Source organism: Hyperolius riggenbachi, chromosome 7 (assembly GCF_040937935.1).
Source record: "Hyperolius riggenbachi isolate aHypRig1 chromosome 7, aHypRig1.pri, whole genome shotgun sequence".
Lineage (NCBI taxonomy): Eukaryota > Metazoa > Chordata > Amphibia > Anura > Hyperoliidae > Hyperolius > Hyperolius riggenbachi.
The window spans coordinates 127,337,161-127,351,576 of record NC_090652.1 but is presented as its reverse complement, the minus strand read 5'-3'; positions in this window follow the sequence as shown (position 1 = coordinate 127,351,576).

The following is a 14,416-nucleotide window of genomic DNA, read 5'->3' as shown; positions in this document are numbered from 1 at the left end:
TCCATCCCCGCCTCTCCCTGACCCCCTGAAGCCTGTAATGGCTTACTTTCACTTCCAGGGGTCAGGGGTCACAACGCAGTATACAGAGCTCTGTGCTCTCATCCGAGAAGCACAGAGCTCAGAAAGCACCATTGAGAGGAGGGAGGGGGCATTTCTGACGCCCAGGGTTGGCGTTTTGCAACAGTGCCTCTGCAAGGGACACCCCTTTGCATTTTGCATTTTGGTAATTTTAGGCGGTTGCAACACTGAAAGCTGAGGGGACACAGAGGCATGACATAGAGCAGGGAACATGTGTCCCGTATGCCCCCCTGAATCTGCCTCGTGTACACTCTAATATAACTTTTCCCATCTCATTACTTTTTTGATTAGTGAGTGTTAAATCATTGCTGGATGAATAAGTTTATTACATTGAAAAGAAACAGCAACAATGACTCATGAGAGAGGTTTTGTACATAAGGACCTGTGGCTCCAGAACTGTGATAAAAGTATTTTTCAACCAACTGTGGAGTAAAGGAGGGGAAGCATGAGTTCATCCACAGGTTCTGAATAGAGATGGCCCGAACCTTCGATTTTCGGGTTCGCGAACTTCCGGAAAAAGTTTGGTTCGCGTGAACTTCCGCGAACCGCAATAGACTTCAATGGGGAGGCGAACTTTGAAACCTAGAAACACTTATGCTGGCCAGAAAAGTGATGGAAAAGATGTTTCAAGGGTTCTAACACCTGGAGGGGGGCATGGATGAGTGGGATAGACGTCAAAAGTCCTGGGAAAAAATCTGGATTTGACGCAAAGCAGCATTTTAAGGGCAGAAATCACATTGAATGCTAAATTGCAGGCCTAAAGTGTTTTAAAACATCTTGCATGTGTATACATCAATCAGGTAGTGTAGTGTATTGCTTCACACTGACAGACCAAACTCACTGTGTTACGCGCCGCAATCAGCTGTTTGCGTAGTGACGGCCGTGCTGGACTACTGCGCACTAGTGTTAGGCGAACACCTGGATGTTCGGGTTCGGGCCGAACAGGCCGAACATGGGCCAGATGTTCGGCATGTTCGGCCCGAACCCCGAACTCAATGGAAGTCAATGGGACCCCCGAACATGCCCATTTTGGGGGCCCTATGGGGTCGCAGGCATAAGGGGGGAGCATGCCCCGATCGCGGGGGGGGTCGGAAATTCCCCCCACCCCCTCCGCTAGCGCTCCCCGCTCTGCCCGCTTCCCCATAAAAAAAGTTTAATGCAAGTTAAATAGTACCGGTGGCTGGCAGGGGGTGGGGGGAATTTCCGACCCCCCCCCCCCCCCCGCAGTTCGGGCGAACCCAAACAGTTTGGCCGAACACCATTAGGTGTTCGGCCGAACTAGAACATCACCCGAACAGGGTGATGTTCTGCAGAACCCGAACAGTGGCGAACACTGTTTGCCCAACACTACTGCGCACCATGGCGAGATTGCTCTTCCTCACTCAGTGATATCAGGTAATGTCTGGCTGCCTTATCAACTTTCGATGGCTCTTTCTCTACCATCGTTAAAGCTTACTGCTCAGTACCTGCAACGAGAATCTATTATGGAGGCCAAGTCTGCCATTGTGACCACGGGTAATGACCAGGGGAATCGGGGTTCAATTCCGGTCCGGAGTTAGAGCCTGAGAAACGGCTACCACCAAACATCCAAGGAAGGCAGCAGGCATGGCAATGCATGTCCCGAGGTAGTGACCAAAAATAACAATACAGGAGGACTTTCAAGGCCCTGCTGTATATGAGATGAATCAACTTTAAATCCTTTAACGAGAATCTGTTATGGAGGACAATGATGACACCACTTGCCTTTCACGAGAATCTGTTCTGAAGGGCAAGCCTGCCATCCATTCAAGTGAAAGGTATGCACTGACTGCCAGATATAATACAATGTGCAGTTACAGATGCAGTGAAAGGTATGCACTGACTTGACTAATACAATGTGCAGTCACACAGGTGCAGTTAACAGGTATGCACGGAGTGGTATATCACACTGCATGCACGTGCATAGGTAGATGGGTGCACTGAACATAACAGGTAGGTATATGCAGTGATGAGGTGGATGCACTCAGCACAACAGGTAGGTATATGCAGTGATGAGGTGGGTGCACTCAACACAACAGGTAGGTATATGCAGTGATGAGGGGGGTGCACTCAACACAACAGGTAGGTATATGCAGTGATGAGGTGGGTGCACTCAACACAACAGGTAGGTATATGCAGGGATGAGGTGGGTGCACTCAACACAACAGGTAATATGCAGTGATGAGGTGGGTGCATTGAACACAACAGGTACGTATATTCAGTGATGAGGTGGATGTGACTGAATGTGCTGGGTCTGGCAGTGGCACACACACAGTATGAATTATCAAGGCTGTCTATGCAACACAAGTGTCAGTGGGACACACACACACACAAGAAATAGATCACAAGAACAAGATTAGCTCTCAAGAGAGCTGTTGTGGGGTGCTATTTTAGCAATAAGAATCAGCAAAGAGCAAGCTAAGAAGCCTACAAGAGCCTAACTAATCTTTCCCTCTACCTCGTTCCAAGCGTGCGTTCCACTGACGTCACTTCCTGCAACGCTGCAGGAAGTGACGTCAGTGGAGCACATGCTTGGAACGAGGAAGAGGTGAGTCCTACCCGCCCGTGCCTCTTACACATAGCGGCTGCTTGTATTTAAGGCTGGAGGGGAGCGGAGCATGGGGGACCCAGGCGAGGGAGGGGGGGGTCCGACCCCCCTCCCCGCCGCTAGGCCCAATACCCCCGTCCTGCCAGCTACCCCTCCAGCTCGGCGGCCGGCTCCCCGCACCCACGGACGGGCGGGTGCCGCCCCTGGAATTTTGCCGCCTGAGGCAAAAGTTTCACCCCGCCTCATGAGCGGGCCGGCCCTGTACCTATCTGATGCCTAACCCTAAGCACCACAGCACATACTACCTTCCTGATACCTAAAACTAACCCCCCTCCCCCCTGGCACACACTGCCTGCATGACGCCTAACCCCCCCCTCCCCCCAGCACGCACTGCCTTCCTGACACCCAACCCTAAACACCCAGCACACACAGCCTGCCTGACGCCTAACCCTAAACCCACTCCAGAAGACACTACCCACCTTATGCCTAACCCTAAACCCCCCACCTCCCCAGAACACACTACCTACCCGATGCCTAACCCTAAACCCCCCACCTCCCCAGCACACACTACCTGCCTGATGCCTAATCCCCCCTCCCCACTCCCCCGCCACTAGCCCCTTTGCCAGAAAATAAATACAAAGTTCTCAAGCGCCGCCATAAGCACCAATTGAAATATTGGCATTGAGCTGTACCAGCGCTCGCTAATTATCGTGCGCCCAAATTACGGCTCAATGCCAATAATTCTGTAGGTACCTATGGCGGCACCCAAAATTCTGGCGCTAGCAGGCACCCAAATTGCCTGCTTCGCTTCTTGGAGTGTTTCACCTTCATACTCATTGAACTGGACACATGTTCAAATGAAAACGTTGTCAGTCATTTCAAATATATGTATACCCTGTGTAGAAATGTAATTAATTAGCAGGCCAATTAGATGCAGGTGGCACCTCTGGCAATATTCAGCATGCCATGTACCAGATTCCAGACCTAAATTACTGGTTCACAAGCTAAGTGGTTCAGGTTCAAGTCATCTGTAGAGATGTCGCGAACCTCCGATTTTCGGTTCGCGAACCGGGTTCGCGAACTTCCACGGAAGGTTCGGTTCGCGGAAAAGTTCGCGAACCGCAATAGACTTCAATGGGGAGCAGAGCCGGATTAAGGTTAAATGGGGCCCTAAGCAAAGTAACTGATTTGGGCCCCCCCATCATGTCATAATAGAATCAGAAGATATTGCAGCTGCACAGCAACATGCCGCACACACCGAGGCAGCCAAGCTACTGGTTGCTATGGGCAACAGCCCACTTTCCTCTGTGGGTGCACAATGCAGGGAATAGCAGCGGCAAAATGCAAAGTGAGAGATGAATGGCTGGGACATTTGCACTCAGGAGCAGGGGCACCCCTGTGAAGAGGGCGCCAGATATCACAGCAGCAGCACTTTCCCCCTGCATCTCCAGCCTGGCAATAGCAGAAAGCTCTGGACACCGCCAAACTGGAAGCTGTTCCCCAGACAGAATTATATAACCACCCCCACCACCGAACATCCGATTTTCTCCCAAACTAGACAGCCACGATGCAGCCTCCATCCCAGTGAATACGATAGTCCAGCAGAGAAGGCAACCACAGCGGGGGAGAATGACAGCACCAGATGACTCACATTCACCTATTGCGATCCAAGCAATAGAGGTCCCGTCATCCGGAGCCCATCTGTCTCCTCTAGAGTGCTGCCGCTCTGTTACTACTACTATTACTACTTCCTACTTCCTGTCTGATCTGAGAATCAGGAAGTTCAGAGCGAGCGGCTGCACTGTAGAAGAGACAGATGGGTTTCAGATGACGGGATCTCTATCGCTTGGATCATGGATAGGTGAGTCAGCGTTTGCCATCTGCTGCTATCATTCTTGCTGCAGCTGTGGTTCTCTGTGGGAAGGGAGAGAGGAGTGGGCAGTGGCAGAGCGCACAGTAGCAGGAAGGGGGACCTAGGAGGAGAGCCTGGCTCTGAAGACAATCAGCAGCGCACGGCATCATTTGACAAGACAAGACAAATAACATTTATATCGCGCTTTTCTCCTGGCGGACTCAAAGCGCCAGAGCTGCAGCCACTAGGACGCACCCTATAGGCAGTAGCAGGGTTAGAGAGACTTGCCTAAGGTCTTCTACTGAATAGGTGCTGGCTTACTGAACAGGCAGAGCCGAGATTCGAACCCTGGTCTCCTGTGTCAGAGGCAGAGCCCTTAAAGGGACTCCAAGCAGTGCCTGTGGGTATTCCTTTAAGCATACCCACAACTAATTAATTACATTCTCACACCTACCAGCATGATGTTTGTAATTATCCCCTCTTTCCAATGATAGATAAACTGCCACCCTACGCCTTTTAGTTTTCGCTATTTTCGCAATCGGAATTGCTGTGGCCACGATTTCGATTGCGAAAATAGCAAAAAATTAAAAGGCATAGGGTGGCGGTTTATATATCATTGGAAAGAGGAGAAAGAGAGCTTTAAAATGATATGCACCTTTCCATAGTTACTGCACTGCTCAGAGTCCCTTTAACCATTATACCTTCCAGCCACCGCTGACAGGATGGAGAGGGCTGGTTTATGTGCTGATGGGGCCCCTTTGACTCTGAATGGGGCCCCAAGCGACTGCTTTTGTTGCCTGGTCAGTAATCCGGCCCTGATGGGGAGGCGAACTTTGAAAAATAGAAAAAATTATGCTGGCCACAAAAGTGATGGAAAAGATGTTTCAAGGGGTCTAACACATGGAGGGGGGCATGGCGGAGTGGGATACATGCCAAAAGTCCCGGGGAAAAATCTGGATGTGACGCAAAGCAGCGTTTTAAGGGCAGAAATCACATTGAATGCTAAATTGCAGGCCTAACGTGCTTTCAAACATCTTGCATGTGTATACATCAATCAGGGAGTGTAATTAAAGTACTGCTTCACACTGACACACCAAACTCACTGTGTAACGCACCGCAAACAGCTGTTTGTGTAGTGATGGCCATGCTGGACTACTGCGCAACATGGCGAGATTGCTCTTCCTCACTCAGTGATGTCAGGTAATGTGTGACTTCCTTCTCAACTTTCCATGGCATTGTTACAAAGCTTACGTTTTGTTTTTAAATTACATTTTCTACTTGCTGTGTACTTGTTCAGTACCGCTACAATGAGAATCCTGTGGAGGCGGGCAAGTCTGCCATTGTGACCCCGGGTAATGGTCGGGGAATGAGGGGTTTGAATCCGGTGTGGAGCCTGAGCAACGGCTACCACTACACATCCAAGGAGGGCAGTGGACAAGCATGCACGCCCGCCCGCCCCGAGGTAGTGACCAAAAATAACAATACAGGAGGAGGACTTTCGAAGCCCTGCTGTGTATTTGAAATGAATGTACTTTAAATCCTTTAACGAGAACCAGTTATGGCGGGCAAAGATGACACCACATTCCTTTCACGAGAATCATATGGAGGCAGGCAAATATGCCATTTGTGACCCCGGGTAATGGCCGGGGAATGAGGGATGGAATCCGGTGTGGAGCCTGAGAAACGGCTACCACTACACATCCAAGGAGGGCAGCAGGCAGGCATGCACGCCCGCCCCGAGGTAGTGACCAAAAATAACAATACAGGAGGCGGACTTTCGAGGCCCTGCTGTGTATTTGAAATGAATTAACTTTAAATCCTTTAACGGGAATCCGTTATGGAGGGAAAGTCTGCCATTGTCACCGTGGGGAATGAAGGTTGGATTCCGGCCCGAAGTGGGAGCCTGCTGAGACCCATGCTGTAGCTGCCCTGACCGTGCTTTGCAGACCAGGCATCTGTGGTCAGATGGACCCTTGAGCCAGCGGAAGACAAACCAAGTCGAAAGCATTTGCCAAGAATGTTTTACGGAGGGCAAGTTTTTTTGCCCTTTTTTTTAAATTTTTAGAAAATGATAGATGGTTGTATTTTTAAATTGTTTGAAAGTTTAGATGGTTGTATTTTTAAATTGTTTAAAAGTGTATCAATTCAAGTGCAAATTATGCACTCACTGCCAGGTATAATGTGCAGTCACAGATGCAGTGAAAGGTATGCAGTGACTGCAAACAGCCGTTTGTGTAGTGACGGCCGCGCTGGACTGGTGCGCACCATGACGAGAGTGCAGGTGATGGTGGCTTTTCAGCCCATATGCTCGCCTGGCTGATGTAGCTGAATGACAGAACAGTGACTGTCCAGCTGATCAAATTTGTTCTGACCACAATGAAGCAACGACCTTATTATCTTTTTGTGTGCCACCCCCACCCGAGACACTCAAATAGCCGGCGGTCATTGCTTCATTATGATGCGCAAGCCCCTTCACCGCGGCAAGGTAATGATCACGAAGGGGGATGGGCACATGTACACGCACCAGAAAAATTAGTGTAGCGGCAAGTTAAAAATTCAGGAATCCGCCTAGAATCCTGGACCCTGTTGGTAGTGGCGGAGAAGGCAGTCAAGCGGCCTGCAGGCAGAGATGCTGTGTGTGGGGACTGACTTAGTCTGTAGCCCTCCGTGATCCATTCCTCATTCATTTTGATAAAGGTCAGGTACTGAACACTGTCGTGACTTAGGCGACTTCTCTTCTCAGTAACTATGCCTCCAGCTGCACTGAAGGTCCTTTCTGACAGGACGCTTGCGGCAGGGCAAGAGAGAAGTTGTATGGCAAATTGGGACAGCTCTGGCCACAGGTCAAGCCTGCGCAACCAGTAGTCCAAGGGTTCATCGTCGCTTTTCGCAGAGTCTACATCCACACTCAAGGCCAGGTAGTCGGCTACCTGTCGGTCCAGGCGTTGGTGGAGGGTGGATCCGGATGGACTATGGCGAGGAGTTGGACTAAAGAACGTCCGCATGTCCGACATCACCCTGAGATCACTGGAGCATCCTGTTCTTGCCTGCGTGGACTTGGGAGGAGGAGGGTTACTGCCAGTGGTACCTTTATTGCGTTGTGCAGCCACATCACCCTTAAATGCATTGTAAAGCATCATCAACAGCTTGTTCTGCTAGTGCTGCATCCTTTCCGCCTTTTGTTGAGTTGCTAAGAGGTCCGCCACTTTGTGCCTGTACCGAGGGTCTAGTAGCGTGGCCACCCAGTACAGGTCATTCGTCTTGAGTTTTTTTATACAGGGGTCCCTCAACAGACTGGACAACATGAAAGAGGACATCTGCACAAAGCTGGATGAAGACGTACTCTCCATCTCCTCTTGCTCTTCCTCAGTGACGGGACGCAACTCCTCTTCCTCCCCCCAGCCACGAACAATACCACGGGAACGTGGAGCAGCAGAAGCCCCCTGTGATGGCTGCCGCGGTTGTTCTCCTTCCGCCGCCTCTTCCTCCTCCACAGAAACACCTTCCTCATCATCTCCATCATCAGAGTCTGACTCCTCTCCTTCCCCACACGACTCCTCTTCTTCCTCCTCCTCCCCCCTCTGTGCTGCCGCCGGTGTTGTGGAAACATCGGGTTCGTGTGTAAATGGCTCCCACGACTCCTGCTGCCCTAACTCTTCTTGTTCACGCTCCTCCACAGCTGTATCCACCACTCTACGCACGGCACGCTCCAGGAAGTAGGCGTAGGGGATCAAGTTGCTGATGATGCCCTCATCGCGACTCACCAGTTTGGTCACCTCCTCAAAGGGCTCCATGACCCTGCATGCATTTTGCATCAGTGTCCAGTTGTTGGGCTACAACATCCCCATCCTCCCAGATTGTGTCATTGTACTGTAATGATACAGGTACTGGGTGACGGCTTTCTCCTGGTCTAGCAGGCGAGAGAACATCAGCAGGGTGGAATTCCAGCGAGTCGGGCTATCGCAAATCAGGCGTCTCACCGGCAAGTTGATTCTACGCTGAATCTCCGCAGAGCGTGCCATGGCCTTGTAAGAGCGCCTGAAATGCCCACACAACTTCCTGGCCTGCTTCAGGACGTCCTCTAAGCCTGGGTACTTGGACACAAATCTTTGCACGACCAGATTAAGCACATGTGCCATGCAGGGTATGTGTGTCAGCTTTCCCAAATTCAACGCAGCATTGAGATTGCTGCCATTGTCACACACCACGTTGCCGATCTCAAGCTTGTGCGGGGTCAGCCATTGCTCCACTTGTTTGTTAAGAGTAGCCAGGAGAGCTGCTCCAGTGTGACTCTCCGCTTTCAGGCAAGACATGTCTAACACTTCATGACACCGTCGCACCTGGCATGCAGCATAGGCCCTGGGGTGCTGGGGCTGTGTAGCTGGAGAGGAGATGGCGGCACCAGCCAAGGAGGAGGAGGAGGAGGATGACGACAGCGAAGCGGTGATAGCAGGTGGAGAGGAGGTGGCTGGAGGCCTGCCTGCAAGCCGTGGAGGTGTGACAAGTCGGTCCTCTGCGCAGCCACGTACTCCCTGCTTGCTGCCATCGGTCACCAGGTTGACCCAATGGGCTGTGTATGTAATGTAGTGGCCCTGCCCGTGCTTGGCAGACCAGGCATCCGTGGTCAGGTGGACCCTTGACCCAACGCTGTGTGCCAGAGATGACACCACTTGCCTCTCAGTACAGTTTGGGTATGGCCTTTTGTGAAAAATAATTGCGGCCTGGTATCTTCCACTGCGGTGTACCAATGGCCACAAACTTACGGAAAGCCTCCGACTCCACCAGCTTGTATGGTAATAGCTGGCGAGCTAATAGTTCCGCCACGTCAGCTGTCAGACGCCGGGCAAGAGGGTGACTGGCAGACATTTGCTTCTTCCGTATCAAATACTTCCTTCACGGACAGCTGGGTACTGCTGTGGGCAGAGGAGAAGGAACCGCTGAAGGGAAGAGGCGGTGTGGAGGAGGGTGGCTGTGAAGGTGCAAGGGAGAAAGTGGATGAAGACGATGCACCTGAAGGAGGAAGAGGAGAAGGAGGGTGGCTTGTCTTTTGAGGGGTGCTGCTTTTCCTCCGGTGTTCTTGCCATAGCTGTTTGTGCCTTCTCTCCAGGTGCCTTCGTAAGGCACTTGTCCCTACGTGAGAGTTGGCCTTTCCACGGCTCAATTTTTGCTGGCAGAGACAACAGATGGCTTTGCTCCGATCTGAGGCACACACGTGAAAAAAAATTCCAAACCGCTGAGCCCCCCTGGGCTGATGGCGCTACGGTGGCAACAGCAGCTGAGGTTGAAGGGCATGTTGGCTGTCTGGCCATAGCTGGCGATACATGGCGCCGGACACTGCCCTCAGCTGTTTCTGAGGACGAGCTCCCTCTGCTTCTATCATGGAGTCGTCTCCTTCTACTCTTCTCTGAATCCTCCTCTGAACTGTCCCCCTGGTCATCTCCTCTACCGAGAACATATGTGGTATCCGTATAATCGTCATCATAATCCTCCTGGCCAGCTGCGCTTTCCTCAGAAACCTCCTCAACTGCACCAACTTCAGGTGGTCCATCATCCACATCCACACACGTTACGTCCATACTATCGCCACCTAACTCAGACGTAGGAGGTGGTGTACCTGCGCCTTTTTCTTGTTGTTGCAGTAGTGGCTGTGAATCGGTGATTTCACCACCACCACCACCACCAAATAACTCCTGCGAAGTGTCAAATGCAGCGGATGTGGTGTTTGTTGTAGCGCTGGTGGCTGCGGGAGATGAGGTGTTCTGTGTTAAATACTCAATCACCTCCTCATGATTTTGGGAAGTGATGGCACGTGCCTCCTTCTGAGCACTGTATTTTGGGGCAGGTCCGCACGAAATCACAGCAACACCACCTCGCACAGACCTGCCGGTGCCTGGTGGCCTTCCTCTGGGTCTGCCTCTACCTCTTCCTCTACCTGGTTTGTCAATTTTGTCCATCTCGGGGGGATGCTAGGTATATGCAGTGAGCTGGGTTTACTCAACACAACAGGTAGTTATGTGCACTGATGAGGTGGGTTAAGTAAACGCAACAGGTAGTAGGTATATGCAGTGAGCTGGGTTCACTCAACACAACAGGTAGTAGGTATATGCAGTGAGCCGGGTTCACTCAACACTACAGGTAGTTATGTGCAGTTATGAGGTGGGTTAAGTAAACACAACAGGTAGTAGGTATATGCAGTGAGCTGGGTTCACTGAACACAACAGGTAGTAGGTATATGCAGTGAGCTGGGTTCACTCAACACAACAGGTAGTTATGTGCAGTGATGAGGTGGGTTAAGTAAACACAACAGGTAGTAGTAGGATGCAGTGAGCTGGGTTCACTCAACACTACAGGTAGTTATGTGCAGTGATGAGGTGGGTTAAGTAAACACAACAGGTAGTAGTAGGATGCAGTGAGCTGGGTTCACTCAACACAAAGCTAGGTATATGCAGTGATGAGCTGGGTTCACTCAACACAACAGGTAGTAGGTATATGCAGTGAGCTGGGTTCACTCAACACTACAGGTAGTTATGTGCAGTGATGAGGTGGGTTAAGTAAACACAACAGGTAGTAGGTATATGCAGTGAGCCGGGTTCACTCAACACAACAGGTAGTTTTGTGCAGTGATGAGGTGGGTTAAGTAAACACAACAGGTAGTAGGTATATGCAGTGAGCTGGGTTCACTCAACACTACAGGTAGTTATGTGCAGTTATGAGGTGGGTTAAGTAAACACAACAGGTAGTAGGTATATGCAGTGAGCTGGGTTCACTGAACACAACAGGTAGTAGGTATATGCAGTGAGCTGGGTTCACTCAACACTACAGGTAGTTATGTGCAGTGATGAGGTGGGTTACGTAAACACAACAGGTAGTAGTAGGATGCAGTGAGCTGGGTTCACTCAACACAAAGCTAGGTATATGCAGTGATGAGCTGGGTTCACTCAACACAACAGGTAGTAGGTATATGCAGTGAGCTGGGTTCACTCAACACTACAGGTAGTTATGTGCAGTGATGAGGTGGGCTAAGTAAACACAACAGGTAGTAGGTATATGCAGTGAACTGGGTTCACTCAACACAACAGGTAGTAGGTATATGCAGTGAGCTGGGTTCACTCAACACTACAGGTAGTTATGTGCAGTTATGAGGTGGGTTAAGTAAACACAACAGGTAGTAGGTATATGCAGTGAGCTGGGTTCACTGAACACAACAGGTAGTAGGTATATGCAGTGAGCTGGGTTCACTCAACACAACAGGTAGTTTTGTGCAGTGATGAGGTGGGTTAAGTAAACACAACAGGTAGTAGTAGGATGCAGTGAGCTGGGTTCACTCAACACTACAGGTAGTTATGTGCAGTGATGAGGTGGGTTAAGTAAACACAACAGGTAGTAGTAGGATGCAGTGACTGTGATGCAGAGGGTCAAACAGTGGCATAGCTAGAACCCTCTGGGCCCCGATGCGGAATCTGGATGTGGGCCCCTCCCGGCAACAACAGCCCCCCCTCGCAACACCCGAAGCACACACATATCCAAATCCCCATAGCTGTGCATAGCATGGCTATATCAATTCCGCTTTCCAGCAGCATGGCTGCCACGTTCAATTTGCAAACATACGCAGCACCCAGAGGAAATAGGGCAATTAGTAGCAAGATGCCAGTCTGAAGGAAAATAATCGTTATGTGCGCAGCATTCACCCGATAATAATTATTATGTGCGCAGCATTCACCAGAAAATCGTTATGTGCGCAGCATTCACCAGAAAATATTAGTTATGTGCGCAGCATTCACCAGATAATAATTGTTTTGTGCGCAGCATTCACCAGAAAATTGTTATGTGCACAGCATTCACCAGAAAATAATCGCAATGTGGGAGCATTCACCAGAAAATAATCGCAATGTGGGAGCATTCACCAGAAAATAATCGCAATATGGGGAGCAGTCACCAGAAAATAATCGTCATGTGCGCAGCATTCACCAGAAAATAAACGCAATGTGGGAGCATTCACCAGAAAATAAACGCAATGTGGGAGCTTTCACCAGAAAATAAACGCAATGTGGGGGAATTCACCAGAAAATAAACGCAATGTGGGGGCATTCACCAGAAAATAAACGCAATGTGGGGGCATTCACCAGAAAATAAACGCAATGTGGGGGCATTCACCAGAACATAATCGTTATGTGGGGACAGTCACCAGAAAATAATCGTTATGTGGGGGCAGTCACCAGAAAATAATCGTTATGTGGGGACAGTCACCAGAAAATAATCGTTATGTGGGGGCAGTTACCAGAAAATAATCGTTATGTGGGGGCAGTCACCAGAAAATAATCGTTATGTGGGAGCAGTCACCAGAAAATAATCGTTATGTGGGGACAGTCACGAGGAAATAATTGTTATGTGGGGACAGTCACCAGAAAATAATAGTTATGTGGGGGCAGTCACCAGAAAATAATCGTTATGTGGGGGCAGTCACCAGAAAATAATCATTATGTGGGGGCAGTCACCAGAAAATAATCGTTATGTGGGGGCAGTCACCAGAGAATAATCGTTATGTGGGGGCAGTCACCAGAAAATAATCGTTATGTGGGGACAGTCACAAGAAAATAATCGTTATGTGGGGGCAGTCACCAGAAAATAAACCTGTACAAATAAAAAAAAATTCACTCACCTGGCCAGCCTCTGACGGACCTGACTAATCACTGTATGTCTGTGCATTCCTTAGATCAATGGTCTGTGACCTGCAGACCACAGAGGCACGGACAGCAATCCAACATCTCAACATAAAGAACAACGGCACTCACTCCTGCTGCCTCTACTAACGGTGCACCCGACCCGACCTCCTCCTCCTGGAACTTGGCCTGCTCTGCCCCCCCCCCCCCCCCCCCCCGTGCAGTTGAAGCTGGAGAGGCTAGCCTAGAGGCCAGCCAACACCAGGGGGAGAGAGCGAGTGACGTCATAGTCACAGACAGAGTGACATGACTCATCTCGCCAGACTCGCCTGGCTCCACCGCTGATCACTGCTGTGCTGTCTGCTGCTGACGCTGGGGAGGAGGGAGGCGGAGCCGAGGGAGAGAGAGAGATGCAATTAGTAAGGATGCCAGCCCAGCAGCACCCACACACTCCGGCTCGTCCTTGCAAAAAAGTTACATTATGCAAACAGGGTGGGGGGGCCCAGCGGCCGGGCCCCCCTCAAGGCTTCAGGCGGTGGGCCCCGTCGCGAATGCGACCTCTGCGACCTCTATTGCTACGCCCCTGGGAGCAGTCACCACAAAATAATCGTTATGTGGGGGCAGTCACCAGAAAATAATCGTTATGTGAGGGCAGTCACCAGAGAATAATCGTTATGTGGGGACAGTCACCAGAAAATAATCGTTATGTGGGGACAGTCACCAGAAAATAATCGTTATGTGGGGGCAGTCACCAGAAAATAAACCTGTACAAATAAAAAAAAATTCACTCACCTGGCCAGCCTCTGACGGACCTGACTAATCACTGTATGTCTGTGCATTCCTTAGATCAATGGTCTGTGACCTGCGACCTCTATTGCTACGCCCCTGGGGTCAAAGTTGACCCTCATAGTGCATTACGGGGCGAATCGAACTTCCGGAAAAGTTCGCCTGGCGCAGGCGAACGTGAACCCCAAATGTTCGCCTGGAACCGTTCGCCGGCAAACCGTTCGCTACATCTCTAGTCATCTGACCTTGCTAGGCAGTACACCAGAAAATGTGTGTATGTATTGGGACGCCACTGTTGAATTGGGTGTTGGTTAATAGCAATAGTGAACATACCAGTGATATAAATAATATGATTAGTATTTTACTATCGACTTACGTGGTACCGAATTCTAGCACTAATGCCTTTACTAATGCCTAACACTAACCCTCCTCCTAATGCCTAACACTAACCACCTTCCCAATGCCTACAAGGGA